The 17,184-nt window shown below is 45.0% G+C and overlaps 1 protein-coding gene and 1 long non-coding RNA gene across 9 annotated transcripts in view; one reads left to right on the top strand and one right to left on the bottom strand.

Annotated features, from left to right (window-relative positions):
- LOC144823886 (uncharacterized) overlaps positions 1–17,184 on the bottom strand; it is a 1,846,314-nt gene that overhangs the window by 20,097 nt on the left and 1,809,033 nt on the right. The window lies entirely within an intron of this gene.
- LOC144823887 (uncharacterized) overlaps positions 1–17,184 on the top strand; it is a 322,915-nt gene that overhangs the window by 70,763 nt on the left and 234,968 nt on the right. The gene's annotated exons all lie outside the window — the stretch shown is intronic.

Raw genomic sequence — 17,184 nt, 5'->3', positions numbered from 1 at the left:
ATGGGGAGAGGGAGAAAAAGGAGAGGGTAAAGAGAGGGAGAGAGGAGGAGAGAGGAGAGAGAGGGGGAGAGAGGAGAGAGAGAGGAGAGAGAGAGGAGAGAGAGGGGAGAGAGAGGGGAGAGAGAGGAGAGAGAGGGAAGAGAGAGGAGAGAGAGGGGGAGAGGGAAGTGAGGGAAAGGGAAAGAGGGAAAGGGAGAGAGGGTAGAGGGAGAGAGGGAGGGTAAGAAGAGAGTGGGAGGACGAGAGCGAAGGACGGAGGGGAGAGAGAGAGGAGGGAGAGAGAGAGGAGAGCAGGCAGAGGGGGAGATGGGGAGAGGGAGAAAAAGGAGAGCAGGGGGAAGGTAAAGAGAGGGAGAGAGGAGAGAGAGGGGGAGAGAGGAGAGAGGGAGAGGGGGAGAGAGAAGAGAGAAGAGAGTGAGAGGGAAGTGAAGGAAAGTGAGAGAGGTATAGAGGCCTGGCTACGGGCGTACCGAGAGCCACCAGAGATGGTGAGCTTTTCCACGAGTTAACGGGTGATAGTCATGATGATTTTATAAATGATGCAGCTGGTTTTGAACATTGTGTGGGCTGGCAAGGCGAGTTCATGTAGTTCCATCAGTATGGGGGGGGGGTGTTCTGCCCTAGTCCCTAGATGAGACATGTTGCAGCACGTAAGGTGCCTTTAAGGGGTGTCAGTGTGGAGTCTTGTAAGCATTACCACCATCCTGGGCTGTATAAGTGTCCGCACTATAAATGTTAGAGTACGAAAATGGTGACTGAACCCAGGTGCACGGCTGCAGAGGAGAAATGTCCCTGTACTTCAACATAGAGATGGGAAGTAATCAAAGAACATCGTTTTTCCTCTTAAAATCCTGACAACAACAGGGTGTGATTGAGCAAGACATTTTATCACGTTGAGAGCAATCAAGCAGTTGGCGAAAGGGTCTTGGTCGAAAACAATTTGCAATTTCTGTAGCTATTGAGGAAAAAATCCGAAAGTCAGGGGACATGTGAAGTCCACACAAAGACATCCAAGGCGCATCAAAACTAAAGCGACAATTTGGAGACCAACTGCCCTGATTGCATATATTAAAAACAAAACGCCCATCCACGTATTAAAAAATATCACCTTTAGCACTCCAACAGACAAAAAAGGAAACCAGCACGCAACGCTTCCTATAGAACTGAATCGAATCGCAGCTGCACAAGCTTTCCAGCACACGCCACGGTAAGGGCAAGCCAGGCTCACATGCGCCAAGTGCAACGCACTTCCAGTTTGACACATTCAAGACGACTCACAGCAGCATGAATTACTGAATGAAACCTCAACAAAAGACATTATTTGCCGCAAATCACGGATTCATTCTTGTTCGGCTGAGCCCTTGATCAGAGATTTTTCAGTTTCAAGAGGACAGGATTTCTTTCTCACAGACTGGAATAAATGAAACCTGTTCTTTTTTTTTTAACTCAGAGCTATTTCTGTTCTTTTTTTTTACTTTGTTTATATCAGATTATCCAAGTAATGTTATTATTTCTTCCGCAAAGTGTTTCCAGGTGCAGAAACTGAAAGTACGACCGGCCGGCCGTGAATAATTAGGGGATGAGAAATGCGCTGGGAGGAGAAATGCAGAGCGCACGCTGAGAAGCTTGTGGGAGGGAGGCTGGGCTGCCTTTGATGTGGTAATGCGAGGCAGGCAGGCAGGCAGGCGGCTGGTGGCATTGTGCACACGTTTTTTAGGGCTTGCGCTTGCGCAATGACCTAAAAAGCGCACATGCACTGCATGGAATCGCCAGTGGTTAAACTCTGGATAAGCCACTATAGAGCTTCGCCAGCTATGCGCAAGCACATCAGCAGGCGAGCCCTAAAAAAGGGGCAGAGGTAAAAGAACAACCTAGCCCTGTGATTGGATAAATAAAACTTGGTGCATTCATATTTTTGATGGCATTTTACATACTTGGGTGAGAACTCAAAAATACCTGAACAGCAAGGCTTCGTCTCATGATAAACACTGGTTCACAAGCCAGCTAAGACAGGTAACATAGAGGAACTCAGCTGTGCACTGCAGCTGAGTGGACAATATTATGTTTCGGCAAGTGTTTGGGCACAGAGCTTTTCTGAGCTATCATGCAAGGCATGTGGAATTGGATTATAAGCGTCTCCTAAAGGACAAGGGCTATTCAAGGCTCGAAGAGACTAATAGGAGCAGCCTTTTATGCACTAGCTGAACCCTCTTCACCTACACTAATTTAGCTCTGCTTGGAGGCTATTCCATTAATCCAATCGCACTGAGAAAACTCATGCGTAACGGCCTCTATTAAACTACTTTCCAGACCTCAAATAATGGTAGCAATGCAGTCCCTTACATTACTTTAACTGTCCCACAGATAACTATGATCTATGAACCATAGTTGATATTTACAAGTTAATACGGATGAAACCTTTGCACCTTAAACTTTCTCCAGGGGCCATTCTGTGTCTCACCCACAATTGTTGCTGAAATGTGCTAAGTCATATGTTAATCTTGAACGCCCATTTTTTCCTTCACATTTCAACTAAGCATGCAGGCCAGATAAGTATACATTGCAGACCAAATAATCACAATATCATTTAAAAAAGGATTTGTAGGAACCATTGCCTTTTGCTTAGAGACACTCACCCATGTTCCAAAGAATTTAAGAGTTGGCACGTTTTTTTTAATATCCTTGGTTATTCAGTTTATTTGTTTTGTCAATAACCAATGTTTTCATTATTTTGCTGATTCTTTAGTTTCCTTAACAATATATATGCTCTATGAGCCAAAAGACCCTAAGTCAGGCAATAAATGAGAATTGGCACTGGCTGTTGGTACAATGACACGACTTGGACAGGCTTAACTGTCTGAACACTGAACGTGCTCGATTCAATTATACGTAATATATTCCTCACTTTTCACCCCAAAGATATTTCACAGAAATGAAAACAAAAATGATCTAGAGAAGAAACAGTTTTGCTAAGAGAGCAGCTTCACCCTGAAGCTGTATGTAATGTGTAAACAACTTGTTTAATAATTCAAATCGAGTGAGGGTGGGAGCAGCGCCAACCTATCAACGAAAGAAACTTCACACTTCCGCTTCACTTTCAAGCATGTCGCTCATTCTGCTGCCTATCACTCTGATTGCCTATTTTAAATGACCAAACTTTTATTAGGGCTACCTACCCATGCAAACATCACCAACACCAATTAAACAACCCTTTGGATTACTGCCAGCTTTCAGCAGAATAGCAACACAGGTGCATGTTTACATCTTTCCCAAAAGACAGCAAGATGGTGTTGAGGCTTTGAATATCCAGAAGATGGTCACTGGGTCTCAGAGATCGGTAGGAGACGCCTCGTCAGGGATAGTAAGTGCTATATAAATGCAATTACAATACAATAGTGGCTCAACGACTTTACCTTTTTGATTTCAAGTATAAGGTGACATTTACTAGTGGTGTCTCTTTGACCTCCAGTCCACTGCAGTTTGCCTTTCAAGCAGCTCATAAATCTTTATAATGGGCAGTGGGACTTCTTGGTTGGTGGTGGACTGTGTAGGGTAATGTGCTCCTGGGATATACGCAGCGAGTATATACTAGTGTACAATTATGATTGCAGTGCATAAGGGTGGGGAGAGCCACCCTCTTCCCCAATGTGTGGATAACCACTGATAAACCAAAGCAACAGTCCCTTGAACAAGCTGACAGTTTATATTATGTATCATTGATAAAAATAAACAACACTGTTGAAACAGTCACTTCAGTTTAATCTAGAGATCCTTAGCCAACACGTGTTACGTCGCACTTAATTGTGGTGCGCAGCGACTTCATCAGGGCTCTAATCTCTTTGGATCGATCCTCAGTTCTGGTTGTATTTGCGATCCGGAATGGGTTTTAATACTCCAGTGATATTTGCACAGTATAGGGCAACAGAGATTACTGTGTCCAAGATTTAGTGTATTCCAGAATTATTTTGTTAAGTGTGGATCTTGTGTGTATAAATCATAAATCCATCATGAAAAATGTCGACATGGTATAGTAACCCCACTCCTTGGGGGTTAAGTGAGTCCTCTGGCCAGCAACCAAGTCTTTGCTGGCGTAAACGTAAACCATCTATGCAGTAGCAGGTCTGCCGGAGACACCTTTCCATAAACAGTGTCCTTAGCCAGTAAATGGCCTTTAAAGCTACTGCATTATGATGGGTATTGTGTAATCTGCATTGGTCCCACATGCAGAGCGTGGAAGCATGCCAATGCTTTTGATATTTCTAACAATGAACTGCAACTGAGCACCAGGGTATACTGTAATAATCTGTATACTGTCTGGATTTGCCACCAGCTCTCTGGCCTGGTGCTAAACTACTGTCCTAATCTACACCCAAGTTCGACCTACGTAGTGCCGCTTGCTCATCTGTCTCATGCACCTGGCACATCCAGTGTACGGACTCATTCCACACCAAGGTACAGTGTGTATAGAGAACTGTGAATAGCTGAGGGGGCTCTATGTCCCTACTGCAAACTTACTTGTCTCCTTCTACAACTGGGTGTATACACTCTCTCCAGACCTGGATTTACGCAAATATTATCCGTGATTGGCTGCTTCCTTGCTTTTAGTCTTCATCCATTCTCTATCCTGTTAGCCATCCTTAGGTCAGCCCCGTTAATAGTAATGTAGGGCCCAGAGTCACTACTTGTGACAAGCCTTCAGTGAAGCAAATAAAGACTTCTTGTTAAGTAATGTGTACTTCTCGGAATACTTCTGTGGTCCTCATCACACAAAGCACCAACACATACCCACTTCTTCACACAGATATGCCACTATACACCATTTCTGTTACAGGCAACTGCCACGCCACACTGAATGTTCCTTCTACAACACTACTGTAATCTCCCAATTCTGACTAAAACAATAGACCAACCCAACCTACTCTCTTCCTGTTGGATGCTCCCATAAGGTACCAAAGGTGAGCTAGCAACACTTCAAGGCCACACAAGAGATAACAGTGTGCTATATAAATAAACAAAAAAAATAAATAATGTACACAGGGAGAAGACTACCCATGGCACATCTGCAGCAGCGTAGCATGGGGCAATAAATACATTATCTATTAAGTAGAAGCCCCCCCCCCCATTCTCTGCTTCTTATATAATATGTTTTAATATATGCCAGCATGATAGCTGGAAAATATGACACTTACTCCTCCCTCCAATTTTAGTGACTAAGCTACGTTGGTGCAAATCTGGGGATACTGAATCCTGAAGGCTTGGATAGAAGTACTGGAACCCCCCTCTCCAGTTTCAGAAAACACCTAATCAAAACCCCCTGAGGATGTCAAAAATACACGTCTGCTTATCTGCTGTGCTTTTCGTTGTTGTGAAAATAGATACTTAAGAAAACAGAAGACCAATTCACTGTAGGGCAATCGGTTTCAAAACATGACAAAAACTCAAAATAAAACAGCCTTTAAAAAATGTCTTCCAAGTAGCCATGTGAGACCTGCTTAGAATGTGCAAGACTCACACAGTCAAGGAGAATGCCACCTCCACATTCCAACAAAATACAAATTGTATAAGTTTTGACAACAAGCAGCTCAATCAATCAAATGCGAGTTTAGAACAGCGCCTTGGCATAAAATGACTCAAGCACCTTCCTCCCTGGAAAACAGTGGATGGTACAAACGTGTCCCTGTTCACATGCTTTCTTGCGGTTATGAATGTAAGGCTGGAGTGGATGTCAACAGGTAGGTAGTGTGTTCCCAACAATCTCCCTCTGCCTCCTAAGTAACAATCAAACCTAACACAAGCAACAATAACTGTCTAAAGCAGATGGGATAAGGCCTAACTCAAGAGAAGCCTCTAGTTTCACGGCTGGGTTTGTACCGCTACGTCACAGCTTACTTGATTAATCAGAATAAATACATAAATCAATGCCTCAAATACTTTGGGGTCATGTCAAAATGACCATAACTTTATTCCCAAACTTATTTTTAAGTTGAATGTTCTTTTTGATATTTTATACTGGAAAGAAAAGCAAAAGTATCATTCATTGGGTGAGGTTGTTTTGTTGAAGATCTAAACATTACTCTGGCATTTAAAAAATCCAAAACATTTTATGTTTGTATTCATCCACAGAATACATGTTTTAAAATATGGTTACATATGTCCTTTTGCTAGACAAGTGGACATAGTTTCGAACAACCGACGTCTGGTTGGAACATGCTGTCTAAATTTACTCACACACAACAATCTGGCATCCGACTGGGCCATGTACCCGTCCTCTGACAGGAAGGCGCGCAGGAAGGTATGGCTGGATGTTTACAGCAGAGCACGTGCTAATACCGTGACAGAATAAAAACATTAAAGCGTCTTCTGTCGCTGCAATGCAACTGAGCATAGGAGGATGGTTGCAATGCGCAGGAAAAACGGACTATTTGCCATGATGACATTAAATACGCACGCGTGCAGGTACACACGCTGAGCCAACCTGCTGCAAACACAAGACCAACAGGCAAATGAGAAAAGCAGATTTCCACAACTCAAGCGTCCCCTCGGTTGACGAGTCCAATCTGCATTTTACACTCCCTCTGGTTAACACAAGAGCCTGACATTTCTCATTCAGTACTGTGCATTTAAAGGTGATGGTAAAACAACATTTTAATACGTGCCAAATAAAACTCTGAACGTTTAAAAGACTTTGGCCCTATTCTCTCGGGGTTGTTTTGGGAAGAGTCCGAAAAAGAAGAAAGTACAGAACAAAACGTTAAGATGCGTCACTACTGCTCCTGCTAAGTATCTGCATTGGCAGTGCACATACATTGTCTTTATTTATTTATTTATGCGTTTTTATATAGCGCTGACTTTACCCGAAGGTGTCAGAGCGCTTCACAGTAGGAACATAACTGATACATGAGAACATTACAAGTGAGCAAAATACAAAAGCAAACGTTACATTAAATGAAGCAAAAATGACAAATCGTGAGCCAACAAAATACACGAGGTAGCAAACGGTGCATTACAGGAGGAAAAAGTGACGTGTGCCGGTTACAGAGGCGTACAAAATAAACATAGAGGTATAATACTGCAATATAAGGAGGACACTCAAGCACAAGAACAAACGTTACGTAGGCACTGGTGGCACTTGGAATAAAATGTGATATAAAAACGGCCGTGCTCGTTGGCAATGCCAAGAACTAAGCGAAACACCGGGACACAACAGAAGGACACTTCTGGAGCAGAGTGAGGTGCTCAGTTGTCCAGACACCAGTCAGAAAGGGTAGATGTATATCCCCTGCTGCAGGAGCAGTCCACAGATCTGCCCAGCGAGGGGACACTAGTCTGACTCCCAAACAAAGAGGCAGGTGGAGCCTACAGACCCGGCAGCGCAGGGTGTTTCTCAAACAACAAGCACAGCGTCATAGATACCACACTGAAAAAGAGGCCACTGGTGCGAATAAAGCGGGGCTTACCTGTTTGAAAGAAGCTCCCCTCACATTCCACCTCCTAAACAAACCCTGCTCTTGCGGCGGAGAAAGCCTTCTGCCGGGTTTAAATGTCCAGTCCTCGGAAGCACCAGGAGAGACTCCAAGCTCCGCTGCACAGCGCTGTCCACAGGAAGCGCAAGCAATACTTTGTGTCTGGGGCCCTAGCGCGCACAACGAACCCCGTGATGTCACGGCCGGGGAACGCGCGGAATGTGCGGCGGCCGCTCGCTCGCTTTACCCGCCTCCGGGACTTCGGTTTCAAAGAGGAAGAAGGGAGCTGTAAGGAGCCTGGCCACCACGCACCTGGACTTTCAAACTCGGAGCTTGATCAGATGGGCAGTGTGCTTCAGTTTTATACCACTTTTTAACAAGCGCACGCCGCCGCATGCCTTCACAGCGCTTGTCGGCTGGCTCGTGCACAGGTCCTGTGCTAACGCGAGGGAAGCTGACGCTGCGCCGTACGCGCTCACAGCGCTTGTCGGCGCGCGGCCAGCTCCTGACGCCTTTTTTTACACCCCACCCCAACAGGAATCACCAGCGCTAGCTCGACCGAAACCAGTAAGCAGCTCCAGATTTCACCCCGGAGACTAGAGGGAGTCTACTCTGGATGCATGGGGCTACAAAAAACGAGAAGCTACACTCGGGGATTGCACTTTGGACTTCCATTGCAGTCCTGAATAGGTAAGATCTAACTATCGTCAAGTAAGTACGGGGGAGGGGTGTGTGTGCGTGTGTGTATCTGTGTGTGTGTGTGTGTTTGTGTGTGTGTGTGTTTGTGTGTGTGTGCTTCCGTGAGTGTGGCTGTGGGTGCGCGCGTGATTGTGAGAGGCTGCCGCTGTGAATGTAGAGCAAGATATGTGCACGGCTGGGGGGGGGGCGCGTCCACGAGGTGCAATCGGCGCTCATGCCCCGGTCTGTGGTCCCTTCAGAGCTGACTAGGCAGCAATAGGTCTTTCGCTGACGCGAGACCTAAAAAAGTCTAGCTAGGAGTGCTGTTTCACATTTTAGGACAGTGCAGTGATGTACCGGCAATGCAGGGGCTCAAGGTGGGACTAAGAATGTAGAAATGAGAATTCACTGAAATAATTTCAACATGCTACTGAAAAACATAAGTACTGGTGGCCCGGCTCAAATCAAGCACTGCAGTACTGTAGCTTCCTGTGCAGCACATACTCCATACACACATTGTCTATACATTCAAATTGACACTCAATTCAACATCTATGTCCCACATGGGTGAGCTAAAAATCTGGTTGCGGTGAACTGGCTCACCAGTGTAAAAACTTAAGGGGAGCATGTAAGCTATCAGGTAAAGGGGGCCTCATTTACGAGAAAGTGCTGCAGCACAGCACAGCAGGCACCTTGGCAGCACTATGCTGCAGCACTTTCAAAGCACAAGGATGCAACATATTTACAATAATATGTTGCATTCCTGTGCTCTCCCCTGCATTGGTGCACAATGGGCTGCCACGCCCTAACACAGGTGCGAGGATGCCTTCGTCAAGGGATGATTGTCTATGTGCAGGAAGGGTTCCCTTCCTGCACATAAACAATCTGAAATGGAATTTTTCAACTTCTGTGTGTGCTGCATTAGCTCACATAGAACTTGCAAAACGTAATTTTTTTAATGATTGTTCATGTTCATTGTTCAGGGACACCTTCCTTCATGAACACAATCGTTAATGGTGCTCGCAGAGACAAGAGCAAAAAATTAGGATAAATAAAAGTATTTTTCTCTCTGTGCCACATTAATGCCTCCTTTTGAAAGGCGTTAGATTTTGGGGCTGTCAAGATTTACAGATCCTTATAAATCTGGGGCATTGTCATGAAGCCATGGGTGTCGCTGGGAACCCCCACACCAACACGGATCGCACGCCCCTTTGCCACAGAAAAGTGCATTGCAGAGGGCCTTCTTTGCAAGGCAGTGTTAATCCACGCAAAGTGAATTAGTGCAGCTTTGTAAATATGAGCTAGCATAGAGCGCCACCAGATTGCCAAAAAAAGTGACGCTTCAGTGTCGCTAGGGGCTTGTAAATATGACAGTAGTTTACTAATTGCAGGTCTCCGTGTGAAAGTTTTCAAGGGACTTCAGACAATCGTATTCTAGCTGCTTAATACTGCACTTTCCAGTGTACACATATATAATTAGCTAAGGAGTGATCTTTATTTGGAATATTGCTATTAAAATGTGCATATTAGGTGCTGGGGAAGTGAGCTTTTGCTAAAGGCTTCCCTATTGGCATCTCTGTGTAACGTAATTTGTAGCGCAGTTTGTGAGAGTAGGGAGTGTGGAAGTGAGTTTTACGTGAAAGGAGTTCGAGATGTTTCTGGTTCATATATATGAGGTGCTTGACAGTGTTATGAGTGAGATCGTTTTTGAAGGTACATATGGTATGTGCGTATTGGGTGCTCGAGAGTGCACCTTGCGTCAGTGGCTTTTATTGTTGTTATCTGTAACTTAGGTTCTTTCACGTTACTTCTGCTACCTGACTATGAGTTGAGGTGCGTGGCAGTGCACTTAGTAAAGAAGGCTATGAAGATAGATTTGGTCCGTGTATACAAGGTATTCAGGAGTACACCTCGTGTGGAAGGCTTACCTTCTGGTACCTGTGATATTAATTGCATGGAGTGAGGCTTGTGTGAAAGGCTTTGAAGGGACTTCTGATGCCTGTCTAAGGTGCTTTGTGAGAAAGGCTTTCCTCTGCAAAGATACATTCTACAGAGGAGGCATCAATCGTCTACCCCTATAGAAATATGTCATCCCCTTTTCCACGACTTTACCAAAAATATATGTAGGTCCCTATGTAAATCCATGCACCTGTGGTCGGATGGAGGTTCTCATCCTAAACCTCTTCCTAAAAACTGCCATATATGGTGCCCTCGGTCGTGCTCCACATGACTCTCACGTCGAACCTCTAGCTCCGTTCTCCCTCCTTGCTAGAAACCCTTTGCTTGTCATTTTGTTCTCATTCGCCCCGGTGCGCTGTGCAGGAGCAGGAGGGACCAGCATTGTCTCAGTGTTTATTTTGCAAAGGATGATTACTTTGAGTAATAGTCCCTTCTAATTATTCCATTGTCCTGCACTAATGATGTTTGCAAACCTGTTCATCCACAGCTGGTTAGGTGACCACGATGTACTGTTTCATAGTGATTTCCGGCACCGCGCGGCTTTCACGCAACCTGACATCAAGGCAGTGGTCCAGTAGTAGTCTGGCGCCCAGGGGCTGGGAGATGTTCATTTTCTGCTTGCGAGGCGGGGAGTTTGTTTTTGGAAGAAACGGTTTTGGCTGGCTAAAGGTGCGTAGGCTCCCACGCAATCTTGGCGCTCGCAGCACTGCTTGTTGCTTGCACCTGCCCGGGCCGCCATTGCGTGCTGTACCAGGGGGAACTTTTTTCATCACCGGAGCTCTGCCTCCACGGCACTTTCAATTTAACGAAGACTGAGGCAGATGGTTGCTCTACTTCTCTTGTTTTTCTACCTGAGCTGGTTGGCGATTCTCTCTCTTGATTCTCCTGACTTCTATTAAAAAACTGCTCTCAATATTAGGTGCGTTTGTGTTTCCATCCCCCCCCTACCAAATCACTTTCGCAAGTATGTACTGTGTCTAGTGATGTGGTGGTTGAGCTGACTGATTTGCCTTCCCCACTGATCTGTGATGTTACTTTGGGGACTAAGGCCCAGATGTAGGTAAAATAGATTTACCGATTTTTAATTACCGAATTTTACCGATTCGGTAATTAAAAATCGGTAAATCTAAGGGGTGGATATGTAGGTATTCCAGATGTGCTGGAATACCGATTCTGAAGAATTCGGTATTTACCGATTCGGTAAATACCGAATCGGTAATGCCCATTCATTCCTATGGGCTTTGAAGCCCATAGGAATAAATGGGCATTACCGATTCGGTATTTACCGAATCGGTAAATACCGATTTGCACAAGGGTGCAGGGGGTGTCACTTTGACACCCTCTGGCACCCCCAAAACAGGCTCGGGTGCCATGTGGCAGGCATACATGCCCTAAGGGCAGGTCTGCCTGTCACATGGCATAGGTGTGCATGCACACATGTGCATGCACACCGGAATCGGTATTTTACCATCAAATTGGATTTGATGGTAAAATACCGATTCTGTAAGGCCTCTGGGACTCTGAAGAGTCCCACCTACATCTCGGTGCCTCAGAATCGGTAAATTTACCGATTTTTTATTTTACCGAATCGGTAAAATTACCGAATCGGTAATTTTACCGATTCTTTAAAATAATGCCCCCTACATACCTGTCACCCATATACCGGTCGGTAACGGCCGAAAATCCCGATTTTTCGGCCGTTACCGACCGACCTACATCTGGCCCTAAATGATTATACTTCTTGGCGAACGTGAACACCCTTCAGCTGGAGTAATCACGTTCGTCTCTTTTTAGTTTTCTGGTTTTCCGTTGTTTACTATGAGCAACATGATGTTGGATAATGTCATTTAAAATTAGGTAATTCTTAGCCGTGATATCTGGTAAATTGAGGTCATTCATTTCCGATTCTAGCTTACCTATATCTTTTTGTAGCTGAACAACCATCCTTTTTTCCCTATCAGCGATAGGGCAAATATGACTACTAACGAGTAGTGCTGGAAGGTAAAACATGCTATTCACATGCAAGTGCAAAGTTAAACACAGCAAAGGCAGCTCAATATGGCAAGCAACTCATATATGCAACAAAATTAAAATATATTTCTACCAAACCGGCGAAACTTCACATTCATTTCCGAAGTTCACAATAATACCACCGATATCCAACCATGTATGTAAAACCCAAAGCATTGCGCATGTTTTCGAAGTTTACACACATGTTCTTTGTGTGTCTGGAGAGGAACACAAAGGAGTTTATGTGCAAATGGCCTTTTGCAGTACATTAGCAGTGGTGGCTGGTAATTTTGACAGGGAAGGGGGAGGGCGGCCCACAAATACACACACACTCACACCCATACATTCACAAACACGCACTCATGCACCCATTCATAGCACTCATTTACACCAAATTCATATGTTTATACATACACGCACACACCTAACATTCAAAAACACAAAACTTACCTCTCCTGCAGCTCAGAGAAAGGTAAGCCTCAGAGGTCCTAGGAGGGGTGGGACTGCTGCTTTCCGGTATAGCCAGTGAGGGAAGGCAGCAGTCCCCTACTCTTCACAGTGTGGGAGGGGTTCGGTGAGAGTTGCTGACCCGACCCCACTATGAGAACGAGGTGCCACTGATTGATATTCAACCCAGGGCAGTCAGGGCTTAAATCTGAAGTGCCCAGATCTGAGGCAATCAGTGACGCTCCCCCTCGTCACGAGAAGCAGGGCCTTGAGGTACTCATGCCAGGCTGAGGAGGTCACACCCACAGGGCAGTGAAATCCTCAGCCATACAAAGTTCAGCTCAGGTGGCCAGGAGCCAACATATTTACAGGGCACGCCAACTGGCCCTGGCAATTGAGTCAGACCGCCACTTGGGGGGGTTAAAAGTGCAAAAACCTGTAGCTGCCTTTGTTACAGAGGGCCGATAAAACCGGCCCGGGTAACAAAAACAGCCCCCAGGGTTCCAAAACCACCCCCCACCCTGGCGGCATACTGGGGAAAATACCTGTGCCTGCTACGGCCAGTCCGGCCCTGCATATTTAGCACATATCTAGCTACTGGCTGCCTGACCTGAACTAGAAGAGTGTCCTGCAGGCTGACCTTTGCTCAGCCTGACCGAAAAAGGTGAGGGGGCGTGGCCCCTTCACCCATATGGGTGGGCCGCAGCTGAACATTAATAGTAACAAATAGTACTCCTACAAAATGCTATTCGGTAACCTGCATACAGATGTAAATGCCTCCGTCTCTCCTATTTTTTATATGTAGAGCTCTCCACTATAACTGCGGAGATCTCTGCACACATATGCCTGCGTTTAGAAGTAAATGTGGGAGGAACGGTGGCGTCGCTGGAAAATGTGGAATGCTTGCTACTAAATGGGAGTGGTTAAGGGAGGAGTAAGGAGGGGATTAGCGATGGTTAAGGAGCGGGTTATGAAACGACATGCACCAACCCACAAAACAGCAACCCTATTGATGTTCACAGACTCCATTTCTATAGGTACTTGCGCTTTAAAACCCCATTAGGCGTAACAAGCTCTGTATAAATACAAACCTCTTTCCCTTCACTATACCGCCACCTACCCTTCTCTACCCAAATAACTGAATAACATATCCACTACTCAAATTTCTTTATATTTTACTATACTCATTTTCAACACTAATCCTTTGAGTTCCGGAATGGTGTGCTACTGCCAGAAAAGCGCTTCAACATCCATCAGGGGTAACAAGTGCTATATGAATGCAAACCTTTCTTCCCCTTTTATCCCTCCGCTATCCTTCTCACTCCAAATAACTGACTAATAACCACCACTGAAATGACTTTAATATTTCACCATAATAATTCACCACTAATCCTTTATAGGCTTCCTGAATAGGATTCAACACCCCTTCAGGGGTAACAAGCGCTATATAAATACAAACCTTTTTTAACTCCTCCATCCTTCTGCTATCATTCCAAATCCAAATACTGACTAACCTATCCACCACTTAAAATGAACTTGCATGTTTCACTATACTAATTCAACACTAATCCTCTATGGGTCCAGGAGTAGCGTGCTACCCGCAGAGAAAGCGATTCGACGCCTCGTCAGGGGTAGTAAGCGCTATATAAATGCAATTACAATACAATACAATACGTCACAGAGGTCTTTTATTTTATTTTATTTTATTCTTCTTATGTTTTCTTCAAATGAGTGAATATATATCACATCAAGCATGTTTCAACCTTTCTATAATTTATTTTTACTTAGATTCCTAACTGAATATATGCTAAATGATGATTAATAGAGTTGATAAACTTTAGGTAATTAATATTGCAGCTGTACTGACTTAAACTGATGGAGAGACAAAGTTGTATTCAAATTAAATATGATAAACGTACCAATAATTACCAGGTTACACACATACTTCCATACATCAAGTATACAGACTCGGATAACAAGTTATGACTTTTGGAAATACCAAATCAAGAACATTGCACTTGATTTTCAGCAAGAGATTAATTAACTTATTTTTACAAACTAGCCATTAATACTGACAAGGGTGGACAGGGGGGTTCTTTGCTTTAACTATTTATATGGAAGTTAGGGCCCGATGTAGGTCGGTCGGTAACGGCCGAAAATCGGTATTTTCGGCCGTTACCGACCGGTATTCAGTAAATGGTATGTAGGGCCACATATTTCACAGAATCGGTCAATTTACCGATCGGTAAATTTACCGATTCTGTGAAATACCGAATCGGTATTTATTACCGATTCTGTAATTTTGATATGTAGGTGGGACTCTTCTGAGTCCCACAACCCTTAACGAATCTGTATTTTACCATCAAATATATTTGATGGTAAAATACCGATTCCGGTGTGCATGCACATGTGTGCATGCACACCTGTGCCATATGACAGGCAGACCTGCCCTTAGGGCAGGTATGCCTGCCACATGGCCCCCAAATCTTTTTTGGGGGTGCTAGAGGGTGTCAAAGTGACACCCCCTGCACCCTTGTCAAAATCTGTATTTACCGATTCGGTAAATACCGACCGGTAATGCCCCATTCATTCCTATGGGCTTCAAAGCCCATAGGAATGAATGGGGCATTACCGGTCGGTATTTACCGAATCGGTAAATACAGATATTTACCGATTCGGTAAAAGGAACATCTGGATGTTCCTACATATCCACCCCTTAGATTTACCGATTTTTAATTACCGAATCGGTATAATTCGGTAATTAAATATCGGTAAATCTATTTTACCTACATCGGGGCCTTACTCTCTATAATTTTCAAATTAGAAAGTGATAATAATTAGAGCACCGTAGCACATAGAGTCAGCCCTGTACATACAAACAGCAAGTTTACAATTCATTCAAAGATGGCTGCCATAGGGATCCTTGTGATCGGGGGCAAGATGGCAGACGCGGCTGTGTCCGGCTGAGTTGGGCGGCGTAGCTCTCTCCCTCTCGCCTCCCTCTCCCCGCTGTCTGTGTCATTTCTGAGACTAGTGGGATTTCATCACTTTGTTATCTTGCTACTGCATTCGGCTTCCTACCTCAGGATCCTGGGACATGCTTTTTGACTTTTTCCCACATTGGTGGCTGCAATCTCGGCTGGTGCTGGGAAGAGGTCGGCGTCTTCTCTGGCAGTCTGGCGGAGCTTCGGTGCTGTATACACTGGGGTCTGCGCGGTGTTTGGATCTTTCACTTTCCCCACGTCTGGGTAGCTCATTTTCCTCGCTGCGGGCTGGTGCGCTGGGCTGTTGCCAAAACCAGACAAGGGTTATCGGGATAGGCACCATGGCGCCCAAGAACCCCAGCAGTAGTTCAACTAGGGGGCCAAGGACAGGGCCGCTTCCGCGGTTGCTGGGACCACGGCGGCTGTCGGCGGGAATGTACTCGCTCCTGGTGCTGTAACGAACGTGTAGACGTGCGACCCTGGTAACCCCCTTCTGATTGCCTCGGATTCCCTGACGGCCATACCACGCCAGAAGATTTGATCGCCGTTTTACCTGCCCTCGCGATTTTGGAGGAGCGGTTTGTGACTAGAGAAATTTCGCCGAGTGGAGACGCTGTGACTCACACCTTCGTATTGCGCCATTTCAGATTCGATCCCCGATTCTGATTAGAGCACGCGAATTCCCGTGGACTGAGTGTTTCGACCACTCCTAGTTCATGGTTCGTGATCGTGGAACGGTGGAAACGCCTATTATCATCAAGGTCGCTTGATTAGCGTGAATTCGTCCTCTGTGACTCTCCCCTAGGAGTGTTTCGACAATGCATCCTTTCCTCTGAGTTGTCCCCTAAGATCGCTCTGAGCACAGGAAGCTGATACAATATTTTAATGTTTCTTCATCCCCCTCCCCTCAGTTTTTTGCCCTGAAGAATGTGCGGCTGTCCATCGGGCCGTGCACCGAAATGCACGTTGGCATTGTTTTACTTGTGTCTTGATATTGTGTAAACCTATTTCCAACCTTGAGTCTGGAAGTGTCCCAGGACACTATTGTTATCTAACATCGGGCTATTTGAGAACAATGTATTTATGATGATTGGTGAATGAATGATGATTTCTGTGAATGAGTATATGCATTGGTATGTGTATGCTTGTTGAAGTAGTATGAGTGATTTGTTTAGGGGAAATGTGGGATGTCCTTTGAATCTTGATATTATGTTTCCGCTATCTTTATGTTGTATCAATTTGGTTTTCTAAGAAATGTGATTTTTTTTAAATGAACAAACAATAATAAAAATATGAATATCCTCATATAATGTGTTGTCTCGACATGAGTTGTTCATGTTTCTGGTTTCTGTGAGCCTATACCTGCCATATATGTATTGAGGACTCTTTTTGAGCCTGTTCTTTAAGTAAGTGGGGTAGACTACTTCTGTTTTTTTAATTTGACTGTTATTTCCCCAGCCAGTCTACCTCTTATCCCTTCCTCCAGGGTGCCCTTTCTGTATTATTGACCCCCTTCTGATGTCTGCTGGGAGCAGTGGTGCTGAGGCTGCTTTTGAGGCTGCCTCGGAGCACTCGGAGGCGACGCAGGCACAGCACAGTAAAGAAGAGTTAGGGTCTTCTCCTGTCCAAACCGGTGAAATGGC

This window comes from Lissotriton helveticus, chromosome 3_1 (assembly GCF_964261635.1).
Source record: "Lissotriton helveticus chromosome 3_1, aLisHel1.1, whole genome shotgun sequence".
Classification (NCBI taxonomy): domain Eukaryota; kingdom Metazoa; phylum Chordata; class Amphibia; order Caudata; family Salamandridae; genus Lissotriton; species Lissotriton helveticus.
The sequence above is the reverse complement of the archived record's forward strand: the minus strand, read 5'-3'. Positions and strand labels throughout refer to the sequence as shown.